The following is a 15,680-nucleotide window of genomic DNA, read 5'->3' as shown; positions in this document are numbered from 1 at the left end:
ACTCCCTCACATACTCACTCCCTCACTCACTCACTCACTCCCTCACTCACTCACTCACTCCCTCACTCACTCACTCCCTCACTCACTCACTCCCTCACTCATTCATTCATTCACTAATTCATTCATTCACTAATTCACTCACTCACTCACTCATTCACTCACTCATCCACTCACTCACTCACTCACTCCCTCCCTCACTCACTCACTCATTCACTCACTCACTCATTCACTAATTCATTCATTCATTCACTCACTCATCTCTCACTCACTCATTTACTCACTCATTTACTCACTCACTCCCTCACTCACTCACTCACTCACTCATTCACTCACTCACTCACTCATTCACTCACTCAGTCACTCATTCACTCACTCACTCATTCACTCACTCACTCATTCACTCACTCACTCACTCACTCATTCACTCACTCACTCACTCACTCACTCATCCACTCACTCACTCACTCTCACTCACTCACTCATTCACTCACTCACTCACTCACTCATTCACTCACTCACTCACTCACTCATTCACTCACTCACTCACTCACTCATTCACTCACTCACTCACTCACTCACTCATTCACTCACTCACTCACTCACTCATTCACTCACTCACTCACTCACTCACTCATTCACTCACTCATTCACTCACTCACTCACTCACTCATTCACTCACTCACTCCCTCACTCACTCATTCACTCACTCATTCACTCACTCACTCACTCGTTCACTCACTCACTCACTCACTCACTCATTCACTCACTCACTCACTCATTCACTCACTCACTCACTCACTCATTCACTCACTCACTCACTCATTCACTCACTCATTCACTCACTCACTCATTCACTCACTCACTCACTCACTCATTCACTCACTCACTCACTCACTCACTCACTGACTCACTCATTCACTCACTCACTCACTCGTTCACTCACTCACTCACCCACTCCCTTGTTTGCTCACTCACCAGCCTTTCAACACATCCAGCCTGGCTCCACCCCCTCCTGGGCCTGGCAGAATGGAGGGCATCACTGCTGTGTCCAGCCTGGAGAAATCAGACAAGGACAACTGAGAAGGACATCCAGGGACGGTAGAGCTCACAGGAGGCTCTGCCCTGGGCCGGGGTCAAGGGCTTCCTCTTGCAGGTGTGAGGCGCACCCCTCACCTTCAGGGCCACATCTCCATTCCTGGGCTCCAGGGGCACTGGAACCTGCCCTGCAGCCCCCTGCTCCGTGTCCCTGGCTGCAGAGCGAGGTCACGGACACAGCCCCACACAGCCTCGTCTGGTAGCCAGCTCGATGCTCAGTTCACTGCTGAGCCCGAGAGGCCGGCAGACGGGCCCAGGGCAGCGTCCCGCTGAGCCTGGCAGGCTGTGGGCAGATGGACACAAGCAGGGGCTAGTCAGCCAGACCTCAGGCAGGGCCTGGAGCTGGGCCTCAAGACAAATTGGGACAGGGAAGGAGCCACCTGTCCTGGCCTCAGTCCAACAGCGAGAATGAGGCTGCCAAGAGGGGCCGGACCCATGTTCACTGAGAGGCGGGCACCAGGAGCTGGCGTCAAGAGGGGCCCACAGCCATGGAGGACAGAGAGGCGCAGAGAGGTGGGGTCCTGTCTGGCCCTCGCTCCCTATCTGAGTGGGCTGGTGGTGGCACCAGGGAGCCGTTACGTGTCACGTCCACACAGCACTCCGGTCCTCAGCTCGCTCGGGCCTCCTGGCAACCTGTTCACATGCCTTGGGAGGCTCGCAGGGGCCCAGGATGCCCCCCAGAGGGGCTCTGAGCACTGCACAGCCTGACTAGGCCACTCAAGATGGCTGGGACTGGGACACGTGCGCCACTCACCAGGGACAATGGGCATCCTGGGCCCCAGACCTGGTAGGATGGCCAGGCTGGGCCCAGAAGCCCTCGGCCCCCAGGCTGGATGTGCCTGGGCCCTGGAGGCCAGCCCAGGAGCTGATGGGGCTCCAGGCCTTCCCTGCCCAGCCTGCCCAGCCTGCCCAGCCTGCCCCATGACCACCTCAGCTCAGGTCTCCCCAGACTCAGGCCCTCTGACCACGTAGAGACGCCAGGCCCTGTTCCTACCTCCCACAGCCCAGCCTCTGGCCCCAGGGCTCCCAGCAAGCCCTTCATCTCCTCCCTCTAAAGACATTCCCAGGACCTGCCCAGGAGGCGAGGGCCAGCGGAGACCAGTGAGGCTTCCAACCCGCCACACCAGTGGGGACCAGGTACGGAGTGACTGGAGCCCTGGCCCCGCCGTGGGTGCCCTCAGCCAGCAATGCCAGCGCACCCACTTTTCACTCTGTTGCTGGGGTTCCTGGGTGGAAACCCGAGAAAGGCCCTTGACCCAAGAGCCTGGTCCTGAGCACGTACCTGCCCGTGTCCCTCGGCCCACCACCAAAGGGCCACTTCAGAGCTTCCTGCGTGTGGCCAGGGCTGGCCAGGGAGAAGGTAAGATGCAGGCCCAGTCCTGCACCATGAGTCCAGATGTCCCCTGGAGCTGAGAACACGCACTCCAGGTATGCAGGCCATCCTCTGGGGGACAGTGACAGGAGGGCCAGTCCCCAGGGTGCACCTGCTTCCGCAGACCTCTGCCCACAAAGCAGAGCCACTCCAAAGCCCAGCCTGAAGGTGCTGGACCCCAGGTCCTCAGGTCCATGGGGGCCACTCAAAGTGAGGGGTCAGGGTGCATCCCGACCCACACGCCCTCGGACTGGGCCAGCGCACTGCTCCCAGGAGCCCTGAGGCTAATTCTTGCCTCCGTTGAAAAACGTGACCCCTGACCCAAGTGCCTCTTCCTTCCTGCTCAGAGCCTCCTGCCAGGCCACCTCTGCCTGGGGTCCCTGATCAAAGGGATCAGAGGAAAAAGTGGCAGAGACAAAGCAACAGGGTTGGTGTGCCTGTTCTGCTTCTGTGCCCCTCCAGATGGTGACTCGGCCTCTCTGTCTGGCAGCCTCCCTGTCTCCTGGGGTGGTTTGAGAGCACAGCTCATCTGTGAGCAGGAAGCAGAACCAGCCCAGAGGCTTCCCCGGGAGTGCGAGGTACACTGTCTCCCAGCCCAGAGGCTCTGCAGGCCTGCGATCAGCACCACCACCACTGCAGCACTGCTGGCCACCTCCCCCAGGAAGACCTCTCTGATCACCCACCCTCCAGGCTGCTTTGCAGGTGTCCCCTGTCCAAGGATTTGGACAGGCACACTCTGCGCAGGGACCCTGTGCAGAGACCCTGTGGGACCTGGGGGCCTCCCCTCCGTTCTCGGCACACCATGGGCTGGTGCTCTGCCGGAGCCTGCTACGTCGTCCCCGGGAGTCATGAGGAGGTCTCGGGAGCCTTCCGCCAGCATCGTTTCATTAGCTCGTTTCTTGGGCTGGTTTTGCCCTTTTAAAGTAAAAATGGTTTATTTTTAACATATTGATGCTGCTGTTTTCTTTTTAAGAAGGTGCAAAAATAAAAAGCACAGCCGTTTCCTTTATGTCTACGATCGCCCTCTCACCAGACACCCGGCTCTGGCGGCCCCAGCACCCACGGCTGGAGGGGCGCTCAGAGAGGAGGGGCCCGGTCGGCCGTGCTGCAGGGGAAGGAGGCGTGGAACAATGTCTAGGACCTACCTCGAGTCCCCACCGGGGACCCCCAGCGAGGCCTGTTTGGGTGGAACCGCGCCCATTGGAGCTGCCAAGGCACTGCCCTCAGCACTCAGCTGGGCACCAGAGTCCAGGGCCAGGAAGCCCTGGGGACACTCACAGGGCAGAGGGGTGGCCAAAAGTGTAGGGGGCTGGATCCTCCGCCCTCTGCTTCTTTCTCTCTCTGAGGACGACTGCCCAGATGTTCGGTCCCTCCCCGGCCACAGTCTGCACAGGCACATGAGGATCAGTCAGGCCCTAGAAGGTTCTAGCTACTCCCAGACTAGGAAGGAAAATGGGCACGGGAAGAGATAGGGACAGTCCCTGTGGCTCTCAGTCCTCTGGCACATCCGTGTCCTCCTGGTCACTTCAACAAGGACCTGGGGAGGGTAGAAGCACGGCCCTTGCTCACACGGAGGAGGGGCCCCAGGGTCCAGAACAGAAGAAAGAATGTGCAGGGACGGTGCACTGCAGCCAGCACACAGGTCCTGCAAGGACGGGTAGCAAAGGTCCACCTCTGCCAGGGGCCCAGCCTCCACTCTGAGCCGTGTCCCTGAACATGCAGGGGGGCAGTGATGAGAGGCATGAGGGCACCTGGGAGAGGGGAGCCTGGCTCCTTCCCTGGGCCCACAGGACAGCCTGGGGCCTCCAGAGGGGCCAGCGGCTCCCATGTCCAGCTCCAGACGGTTCTGGAAGCTTCTCGGCTCTGGCTCCTCCAGGCCTAGGGCAGGCGCAGGCCAGGGCTTCCCCCACCCCCACTGGCTCCCCTCGCCCTGCCCCCGCTGGGGAACGATTCTTCAGCAGGTGCCACCATTGCCCACTTCCGACTCCGTGGTCCCTCCTGCCAGGACCCCAGGGCCCTGGAGCAACTAGAAGGGATAGGGGCCAGAGAGCACAAGTCCAGCCTCTGCCTCAGAGGGTCCCCCAAACAGGGAGGGCACTGGGAGGAGTTCCCTGCTGGGCCACACCTGGGGATACCCGAGGGGGACAGCTCCGCACCAGAAGCCCCCAGAGAGCAGGTGTGATTCGGGGATGGGTGCGGAGCCAGGCAGGGAGCTGGGCTCCTGGGAACTTGTTTGAAGGAGCAGCAACCTGCCCCAGTGGGGTCCACGCCTCCAACAAAGCAGACGCCCTTTAGCTGCGGTCCCCCTCATGCCCTGTCCCTGCTGACTCTGGCCCTGGGCCTCAGGCTCACACTCCCAGCTCCCCGCAGGGCTGGGGCCCCCGGGCTCTGATTCCTCCTGAAGCAGCCGTGCAGGGTGGCATTTATGGACTCCCGACTGCACACCAAGCCCTGAGCTAAAAGAAAGCAGGGGTGACACGTGAAGGGCAGTTGGTGGCCAAGCTGGACCTGAGCGGCCCTGAGCAGGGAGGAGCTCTGCCTTGGATCCAGGTCCCGGGAGCTGTCGCTGCCGAGGGGCCTTCGGGCTGGAGGGGAGTCCTTTCTCAAGGCTTCACACAAACTGCCCTCCTGCCTCCCAGGACCTGGCCAAGGAGCAGCCCAGAGCGGCCTGGGATCCTGCGAACACACCGGAGAGGCGTCCCCACACCTGCACGCCCACATACGTGTGCCTTCGCACACACGTGGGCACACACAGGCACTCTGGGCTCCCTGGCTCACAGGCTGGTGGAAAGTGACAGGAGCCAGTGCATCTCTGGCCGGTTTCCTTGGCCACTTCTGCTCCCACCCTGATGGCTCTAAGAGAGGTGGCACTTTCCACGTCGCAGCCCCTCAAAGGGACATCGAGGTAGATGAGCACATCTTGGGAGGGGCTTCCAGCACAGCGCGAGGCCATGATCTCTGCTGTGTGGGAGCTGGCCCCATGAGGGGACCGGCTGCAAACTCCTGCCTGGAACTGTGCGGACAGACCCCAGGACGCTGTGGGCCCAGAGGACATGGCCTCTGGGGGGCTTGGCTGGGGCAGGCTGAGGTCAACCCTGCACATGTGGCCAAGATGGGCAAGTTTGGGCTGTGCCCAGGGGAGTGCACCGCTCCCTGCGTCTCCATGGGCAGAGCACCACACAGAGGTGGCACAGGAGACCATCTTGCAACCTCTGCTACTGCTGGGGAAGGGGTACAGAGGTGGCCCTGCCCCATCAGAGTATGTGACCAAGTGACCCTGGGTGCAGCGGAGCCTCAGTGGTGCTGGCCACCCCACACCTCAGGGGCTGATGGCTCTGGGAACAGGCGTCACTCACTCATCCAAGTGTGGTTGGGACCACTGTCCCCGGCCCAGGCCCCTGCCATGCCCCTGAGCCCCTCCCCCACAGAGATCCACAGCCCTAGCTCCCCCCTGAACCCTGCCCTGGCCCGGCCCATCCTGCTACAGAGAAGCCCCCCACCTCCTGCCGCCTGAGAAGAGACCTCCACTGTGGCCACTTCTGAATGGCCGGAACCTCGGCGCAGGGGCTGGCCCTGCCATGGACCACAGTCCACCTGGCCCTTTGGCCTCCTAGTGTCTCCAGAGGAAGTCCAAGGAGCTCCCAGGCAGGGACCTCAACTCAGGACAGGTGAGGCTGACAAGCGTCACAGGAATGGATCTAAGCACGTGTCACTCAGAGGCACAGGTTCACCCAGGACAGCAGAGACCCGTCCAGGGAGCATGCGGGCCATCTTGAGCGAGAGACACTGGGCCCTCAGACTCTCCCTCCAGGAGACACTTGGTGGGGGTGGGCATGGGAAGGTGCCGTGGCCTCAGTCTGGTGGTCACGAGGCGACCCCCGGGGTCAGGCGGTCCAGCCCCTTGTCTGGTCAGAAGCTAATGTTGGATCTAGATCATAGGCTTCCTACAATGTCCTTCCCTTTCTCTGTTTATCATGCGGGGTGATCAGTGGTGCCGAGGGCTCCTTTACGAAGCGGGTGGATGGGCCACATGTGTCTGGGGCCAGCATGGGGACCTGTGGGAACAAGGCTTGTGAGTGGGACCCTGGAAGGGATGGTGCTGCCCCAACACAGGGTTCCCCAGGTGTCCCAGGTGAGCAGTGGCCCTGGGGGCTCCTGTTGCTAGTGAGCTGGGGTGTGCACCCACCCGGAGCTGGGGTAGGACAGTTCCGGGAACAGCCCAGGAACGTCCCACGCCCACGTGAAGTCCAGCGCCCATCCCTCCCCACGCATCCAAACTTCCGATGCCCCAGATGACTGAGTCAGGGTGGCCTGTCATCCACCCTGGGATGGTGTGCAGCTCAGGGACCGGCCCCACTCCAAGGCCCATGCGGCAGGCACAGAGGAAAGGCTACTGGGGGAAGGGCAGCTGCCCCTTCCTGCCAAGGAGGAGACACAGAAGACAGCTGGAACAGCTACCTGCTGAGGGCAGGGTCCACGCACAGGTCCAGGGGCCTGAGAGGGCTCCAGGGCGTCAAGGAGGACCCTCACTGAGGCTGGAGGGGAGGCGGAAGCAGGGGGAGGGAGGGGAAGCCAGCAGGGGGACGTTAGAGGACCTGGAGGTCAGTCTGTAGACTGGAGTCCACAAAGAAAGAGCAGGAGCATCTCCATCCCTAACAAGGCCGATTCTGGGGAGCCCAGAGCATCAGTGAGACACCATGAGAACCAGCAGGAGAAGACCCAGGAGGGGGTAGGACCAGAGAGAGGGAGTTTGTCTGTCTTCAACCCTCCCTTCTGGAGATGAGAGATGGGGGGAGAGAGAGAGAGGGAGGAAGGGGGAGGGAGAGAGAGAGGGACGGAGAGAGAAAGAGGGAAGGAGAGAGAGAGGAGGAGAGAGAGGGAGGGAAAGAGAGAGGGAGTTTGTCTGTCTTCAACTATGTCTGTGCCCTCCCTTCTGGAGATGAGAGATGGGGGGAGAGAGAGGGAGGGAAGAAGGGAGAGGGAGAGAGAGAGGGAGGGAGAGAGAGGGAGGGAGAGAGAGGGAGAGGGAGAGGGAGGGAAAGAGAAAGAGGGAAGGAGAGAGAGGAGGAGAGAGAGGGAGGGAGAGAGAGAGGGAGGGAGAGAGAAAGAGGGAGGGAGAGAGAGAGGGAGTTTGTCTGTCTTCAACCATGCCTGTGCCCTCCCTTCTGGAGATGAGAGATGGGGGAGAGAGAGAGGGAGGGAGGAAGGGGGAGGGAGAGAGAGGGAGGGAGAGAGAAAGAGGGAAGGAGAGAGAGGGAGGGGGAGAGAGAGGGAGGGAGAGAGAAAGAGGGAAGGAGAGAGAGAGGAGGAGAGAGAGGGAGGGAGAGAGAGGGAGGGAGGAAGGGGGAGGGAGGGAGAGAGAGGGAGGGAAAGAGAAAGAGGGAGGGAGAGAGAGAGGGAGGAAGGGGGAGGGAGGGAAGGAGAGAGAGGGAGAGAGAGAGGGAGGGAGAGAGAGAGGGAGTTTGTCTGTCTTCAACCATGCCTGTGCCCTCCCTTCTGGAGATGAGAGATGGGGGAGAGAGAGAGGGAGGGAGGAAGGGGGAGGGAGAGAGAGGGAGGGAGAGAGAAAGAGGGAAGGAGAGAGAGGGAGGGGGAGAGAGAGGGAGGGAGAGAGAAAGAGGGAAGGAGAGAGAGAGGAGGAGAGAGAGGGAGGGAGAGAGAGGGAGGGAGGAAGGGGGAGGGAGGGAGAGAGAGGGAGGGAAAGAGAAAGAGGGAGGGAGAGAGAGAGGGAGGAAGGGGGAGGGAGGGAAGGAGAGAGAGGGAGAGAGAGAGGGAGGGAGAGAGAGACAGAAAGAGAGAGGGAGGGAGGGAGGGAGGCCTACTTTTCATCACTGGGTATGACTTCAGTTACCCCAACTAGTGTCCTGCCTCAGAGATGCCCCCGTCCTCACCTCTGATGGACATCTTTGCCCCTGGGTGTCCCAGAGCCCCAGGATCCATCAGGCCTGCTGTAGGTCCCACAGGAGAACTAATAGAAAGACCTACAGGGGGTCGAGTGCTGGCAGTGGTAAAAGTGACCCATGGTCTCTGTGTCATCCCAGTCTAAAGTGAGACAAAGGCTAGCCGCAGGCATCTGCCCCACCATTGCCCCTGGGAAAACCAGGTGAATTCCTCCCGAGCAGCTGCCTGGGGTGAAATGCAGACCCGCTCAGTGGTGAGGCAGAAGCAGTGCCCTGGCTGCTGCACAAAGGGGCTGAGAGATAAAGGAGGAGACAGGCGAGGGCCAGGAGACCTGGGGTCCCTGTAAACCACATCCACCCACAGACCAGCTCGTGGTAGGAGGGTGACAGAGGGGCGGTTAGATAGGTGGGAAAAGAAAGCGGTGACATGGGCGCGGTGAGGGAGGGACCTGGCTCTCAGGCAGGGACTCGGCTGGCCTTTGAAAACAGCACGTGGGTCGGGTTTGTGGGGGAAAGGACTGCCCGCCATCCCCGGATCACCTGGTAACCCACACGCTCTGGGTTCACCTGTGGGTGCTGGCTCACTCCAGGCTGATTTCTTCCACGGCGTCTGGGTTAGGGAAGGAATCTTGAGCCAGGCAGGAGCAGAGAAAGGAAGAGAGAAGGTGAGCCAGGGCCTGCTCACCTTGGGACTTCAGCCTCCAGCCAGACCCCAGGATGATGACCCTCACTTGGTCATTTCACAGTTCAGTCTGATGAGGTGGCTCTTGTTAGAAGTGACTCCATGCCGGTTTGGCCTGGTCTCCTGGGGCCTCCTGCAGGGCTCAGCCCAAAACTGTGGCCTCCCGTAAACTTTGCTCAACAGAGGAAAGCTTTAAAAAATTTCAAAGATGAACGAGGAAGTCGGGTGTGGTGGTGCACACCTGAACCCCAGCAGCTCAGGAGGCTGAGGCAGGAGGATCGTGAGTTCAAAGCCAACCTGAGCAACTTAGCACAGCCCTCAGCAATTCAGTGAGATCCTGTCTCAAAATAAAAAATAGAAAGGGGGCTGGGATGAGGCTCAGTGTTTATGTACCACTGGGGCCAATCCCAATACAAAAAAAAATTCAGAAAAAGATGAACAGGTGAGCAAGGGAGCTCTGAACAAGTAAAGGAGCGTCCTGCGTCCTGGCGTGAAGAGACTGAGTGTGAACAGAGGACAGACTCTCCTGAGTCAGTAGGTGCATTTAGCATGATTCAATTAAGATGGCAACAAACACGTGTGCGACCGAGTGCTGTGATACAGTGTGTGCACCACCAGAGATGCAGCGCTGTGCTCCGCGAGTGTAAAGAACGGTCACGCGCTCTGCTGTCAGGTATAACAAGCCAGAATAAAAATACATTAAAAACAAATAAATAAAATAGGAACACCACCTTTTTTCTAGACAAGTGTGAAGCTTGTTTGTAAAGCCAAGGAGGTGGCCAAACACCTGCCACACAGCCCACGGCAGCGGTGCCAGGAACCGTGCCACAGGGGAGACCTGGCGTGGACCCCGTGGTGCTGCCCACCTGGTGGGACTTGGAGCAGAGGCTTCCCGAGGCCAGCTGTCCCCAGGGGGCTGCCTCAGGTGGGGTGGGCCCCAGCTCAGGGCCAGCAGAATGCAGAAACCCCCCAGAGGGTGGTCTGCAGGCACCTTGCTCTGGGGGTCAGGGGAAGCAGCCTGACCCACCGCCTGGGGCAAAGGGGTTAGGCGGAGGGTCTGTGTGTGGCCTTGTCCCAAGGGACCAGGGGACCTTGGGGGTGGTTCTAAGTCCCACAAGGGGAGGGTTTGCAGGGAGCAGATTCCAGAACACAAAGGGCTCAGGTCAGGTCTCAGAACAGCCAGACCAACACTCAGAAGAGAAAACTGGGTCCCAGTCTCATGGCACATCCCAGAACGGACTCCAAAAGGATCAGAGATTGAAATGAGAAAGTGAAACTGCGAGTGGCCTGAGGGGGCAGGGAGCGTCCTCTGTGGCTGAGACAGATCTGTCCCTGCAGGAGCAAGGACAGGCGGCAGAGCCCAGACTCAGCAGGGGGGCGGTTTCTGCAGTTCATCCCACAAGGAGGGGGGGCCTGCCGCAGGTGGTCTTGGGGTAAAATGGGGGGGAGCCAATAGGAAAAGAGAGCAACAGGCCACAGAAGAGGACGCAGAAGTGCAGATGCCTCAGCGTCGGGTGGCGGGGCCCCGTAAATTCAGAGAAATGCTCACTCAAGCCCCTGGGAGGAAGCCCTCCTCGGCCACCAGGCCAGCACTGCCCAGAGCGGCCACTCACTCTGTGCAGAGGAGCCCATTGCACGGTTGGGGGATGGGCGTGGAGCACAGAGGCTCCGTGGAGACAGACAATGCCACCAAGTGGCCTTTGGCCCCAACCCCTCGGTCTCCCTGGAGGTGCATCCGCACAAACATGGGTGCCACACCCTTGGTACCACAGAGTGGCCTCTCAGACTGAGCGTGAGGAGCCGAGGCCTTCAGAACACCCAGTCCCTGCACTGGAGCAGGGTGTCGTGGGCCCGCAGAGAACAGCGCCCTGGTGGCTCCCCGTGCTGAGAGTCACCTGTGTCCCACCATCCAGGGCCGGACACTGCTGGGCACCTGGGCACCAGCCAGAAGGCCAGGACTGAGGAGCAGATCTCTGGCCCCAGAGGGTGGCACCAGAGCCCAGCAGAGCCTAAGAACGTGCCTCAGAAGGACCACGCTGACCACCGGGGAAAGGAGTGCTGGTCAGGACGCGCCCACCAAGCCCAGGCGCTACGGCCGCGCCCTCACATCCAGCTCAGGACAAGAGCAGATGTGAACAATCTGGGAAATGTGGCCCACGGCATGGAGGGCACCCACAGCCCACGGAAACACACCTGAGACGTGGGCAGAGACACAGCGTCACCGCACGCTCAAGAACCAGGTACCAACGTCAATTCACAGCACAAAAACGTTTGTCCGAGAACTTAGCAAGGCAGGTGGCCACAATGAGTGGGCCAGAGAGAAGCTGGGGGACAGATGGGAACCCTCCAGGAAGCAGAGCAGAAAGGCTGCCCCCAAAGTCCAGCCGCTGCGGCGGAAATGCCCGGGGTGGGCTGCGGAAGAGCCAGAGGCCACAATAGAAGGGGCCCATGACAGAGTGACAGAGACCACCCAACCCGGGAGCAGGGAGGAAGGGTTGGCAAACAGGAGCCTCAGGGAGGCGACATCACGTGGTACAACTAAGTGTCATAAAGCATCATGTCCGCCACCGGGGTCCTTGGAAAGCAGGGAGAGGCCGCGGGGAGCAGAAGGCCTGCATTGCATGGGAGCACAGCTCAGGGCCTGCCAGGCCTGGGCCGTCGACTTCTAAAGCCAAAGATCCAAACACAATATTTCAAATGCTTTCATTATTTTTCATTTGTTCTATGTTAGTCACACGTGGCGGTAGAGTGCATTTTGACACATCGTACATAAATGGAGTATAATGTCTCATTCTTCTGGTTGTACACGATGTCAGTTACACAGGTCGCACAATTATACATGCACATAGGGAAATAATGTCCGGTTCACTCTATTCGTACCCCGTACCCCCTCCCCTCCCTTTACTGCCCTCTGTCTAATCCAAAGTGCCTCTATTCTTTCCTAGCCCACTCCCCACTTATTGTGCATCCACATACCAGAGAGAACATTCGGCCTTTGGCGTTTTGGAATTGACTTATTTCACTTAGCATGATATTCCCAGTTCCATCCGCTACCAGTGAATGCCATGATTTCATTCTTCTTTAAGGCTGAGTAACATGCATTTCTTTATCCATTCATCTGTTGAGGGACACCTAGGTTGATTCCATAGTTTAGCTATTGTGAATTGAGCTGCTATAAACATTGATGTGGCTACATCACTGTAGTATGCTGATTTTAAGTCCTTTGGGTATAACCCTAGGAGTGGGATAACTGGGTCAGATGGTGGACCCATTCCAAGTCTCTGAGAAATCTCTATATTGCTTTGCAGAGTGGTTGCACCAATTGGCAGTCCCACCAGCAACCTATGAATGTACTTTTTTCTCCACATCCTCACCAACATTTACAACATTGTTGCTTGTCTCTCTTCTTTTTAAATATTTTTTAGTTATTGATGGACACAATACCTTTATTTTATTTGTTTATTTTTATGGGGTGCTGAGGATCAGACCAGTGCCTCACATGTGCTAGACAAGCGCTGCACCACTGAGCCACAGCCCAGCCCTGGAGCTTGCATTCTGGATGACTGCCATTCTGCCTGGAGTGAGCTGAAATCTTAGAGCGGTTTTGATTTGCATTTCTCTAATTGCTAGAGATGATGAACATTTTTTCATATATTTGTAGATTGATTGTAATCTTCTGAGAAGTGTCTGTTCAGTTCTTTTGCCCATTTACCAACTGTGTTATTTGTTTGTTTTTTGTTTGTTTGTTTGTTTGTCTGTCTTAAGCTTTTTGAGTTCTTTATATATCCTGGAGATTACTGCTCTATCTGAGGCTCATGTGGTAAAGATTTTCTCCCATTCTGTAGGCTCTCTCTTCATGTTATTGATTGTTTCCTTTGCTGTAAAGAAGCTTTTTGGTTTGATTCCATCCCACTCACTGAATCTTGATTTCACTTGTTGCACTTTAGGAGTCTTGTTGAGGAAGTCAGTTCCTAGGCTGACATGGAGGAGATTTGGACCTACCTTTTCCTCTGTTAGGCTCAGGGTCTCTGTTCCAGTGCCTAAGTCCTTGATCACTTTGAGTTGATTTTTGTGTGAGGTGAGAGAGAGGGATTTATTTCATTTTGCTACATATGGATTTCCGGTTCTCCCAGCACCATGTTGAATAGGCTGTTTTTTCTCCAATGGATTTTGATGTTGCCTTTGTCTGGTGTGGGATGACTGTCTTTATATGGGTTCGTCTCTGGTCCTCTGTTGTACCATTGGTCTACAAGTCTATTTTGGTGCCCATAACACGCCATTTTTGTTACTATGGCTCTGTAGTATGATTGAAGGTCTGGTTCTGTGATGCTCCTGCCTCACTCCTCTTGCTGAGGATTGTGTTGGTCATTTTGGATCTCTTACTTCTCTAAATGAATTTCATGAGTGCTCTATTTCTATGAAGAACGTCATTGGGATTTTAATGGGAATTGCAGTAAATCTGTATACACTTTTGGTAGTGTGGCCGTGTTGATTCTGCCTATCCAGGAACATGAAGATCTTTCCATCTTCTAAGGTCTTCTTCAATTTCTTTCTTTAGAGTTCTGTAGTTTTTATTGTAGAGGTCTTTCATCTCTTTTCTCAAATTGATTACCAAATGTTTTTAAGCTATTGTAAATAGGGTAGTTTTTCTAATTTCTCTTTGAGTAGATTCATCAGCGATGAATAGGAACACATCTGATTTATGGGTGTGGATTTTATATCCTGCTACTTTGCTGGATTCATTTATTGGTTCTAGAAGTTTTCTGGTGGAATGTTTTGATTCTTCTAAATATAGAATCATGTCATCAGCAAATAGTGAGAGTTGAGTTCTTCTTTTCCTATATGTATCCCTGTAATTTCTTTATTCTAATTGCTCTGGCCAGAGTTGCAAGGACGATGTTGAATAAAAGTGGTCAAAAGCAGCCAGAGGAGAATAAAAACTTCATGCACAGGAGGAAGGAAAAAATGAAATGCCCCGCCCTTCTCCCGAGAGACGGCCATGTTGGAAGACAGTGAATGACAGTCTGAAGTTCTGAAGTAAAAGAATCGTCACCCTGGAGCCTGGGGAAAATGCCTTCAGAATTAAAAGGAAAGTTAAAATGTGACTTCCGTTTTCACTTGAAGATGCAGAGCAGCTGCCTGAGGTCCGGGGGAAAACACAGGTCAGAACCGAGGAAGGACCGGCAAGCCGCGAATGCCCCGGAGAATCCTGGGAAAGCAGAGAAAAGTCCCCAACTTGGGCAGCAGCACCTGCAGGTGGGCTGAGGGGGAGCAGAGGGACAGAGGAGGCCCGACCTCACGGGGCAGCCACATCCACGGAGGTGGCGGCTCTGGGAAGAGCAGGAACACCAGGTGTCTAGCACATAAGCAGTTGGCAAGCCAGGAGGAGAGAGCAGGGCTCGGGAGAAAGAGTGGAAGACGTGACTCAGGGTGACACAGGTAACGCCGGGAAGCCCAGACACCACCAGGGACAGAGCACCCAGAAAGCCACCCTGGCGTGTTTCCACACCACCGAGAGCCAGGCTGGAGAAGGGGCCAGGAGGAGCTGGGGGAGGACAGGTCACTACGGAGGAGCAGGCAGAGGTTCCAGGGACCCCCATCGGGCCCTGGTGGCGAGCGGGCCGAAAGGAGGGCGCTTAAAAACCTGGCAGAGAAATGAGGCTGCTCTCCTACTCAACAAGCCTGTCACCAGGCTGGCAGCAAGAGATGCTCGGGGAGTCCTCCAGGCAGAGGGACACGAGCAGACCCACGGACGGGGCAGGACAGGGCAGGACACGTGGATTTTTCATTGTGTCTACTCTCTCAGACCCCTGACCGTGGAAAGAGGCACCACAGCAATACCGCGTGTTTACAGCACATGTCCCAATGCAGGGTGGCTCAGAACGCGGGTCAGCGGGGGCCTGGCACTGCCCACCCACACGCCGCCCTTGAAGAGGTACCACACACGGTATTTGAAGGTGGCTCCGACTAATTTAAAGAGGCTGAACTGTAGGAAAACCACCAAACACTGTTTAAAGGAGCGTCAACCAGCCATACAAGGGATGAAATAGAACAACCAAAAAGGGTCCATTGAGATGGGAATCGTCCTAGAGACGGCAGGAGGGGCCACCTGCTCCGACACACAGCTGTCACCTACGGGAAACCCACCTTCAAAGGCCTCCGTTCTTATTCACACAGAAGAGGAGGACACAGGGACACCTGAGTCTCCCCTGGGGAAACAGATGCAGACCCTAGGCACCCCAGGGCAGCCGACCAGCCCCCCAGAATCAACAGCATAGAACTCCCGGGTGGACCATGGCAGCCCTCCTGGAGTCCAGGAGGAACGGCAGCTCTTCTGGGAAAGAGATGCTGGGGAGACAGCCGTGGTGAGTGGAGGACCCAGGGTGACACCTGGGTCACACTCACAGGGGGCAGGGATCGGGAGTGTTTTGGACACTTGGAATCTGGAGAGGACACTAGGCGGTACTTGATCATCAGTTTTCCTAGGTGTGAAGCGTGGACATGTCCTGTGTTGAACACGGGCGTTGGAGCAGTCGTGTAAGCGCAGCAGAGCCTGCGACCTACTGTGGAATGTTCACAGGAGCACACAGGGCAGGAGGGAGGGGGCTGCCTGGGTCGCAGCCTGCCTGCT

This window comes from Callospermophilus lateralis, chromosome 8 (genome assembly GCF_048772815.1).
Source record: "Callospermophilus lateralis isolate mCalLat2 chromosome 8, mCalLat2.hap1, whole genome shotgun sequence".
Lineage (NCBI taxonomy): Eukaryota > Metazoa > Chordata > Mammalia > Rodentia > Sciuridae > Callospermophilus > Callospermophilus lateralis.
This window is presented reverse-complemented; position numbering follows the sequence as displayed.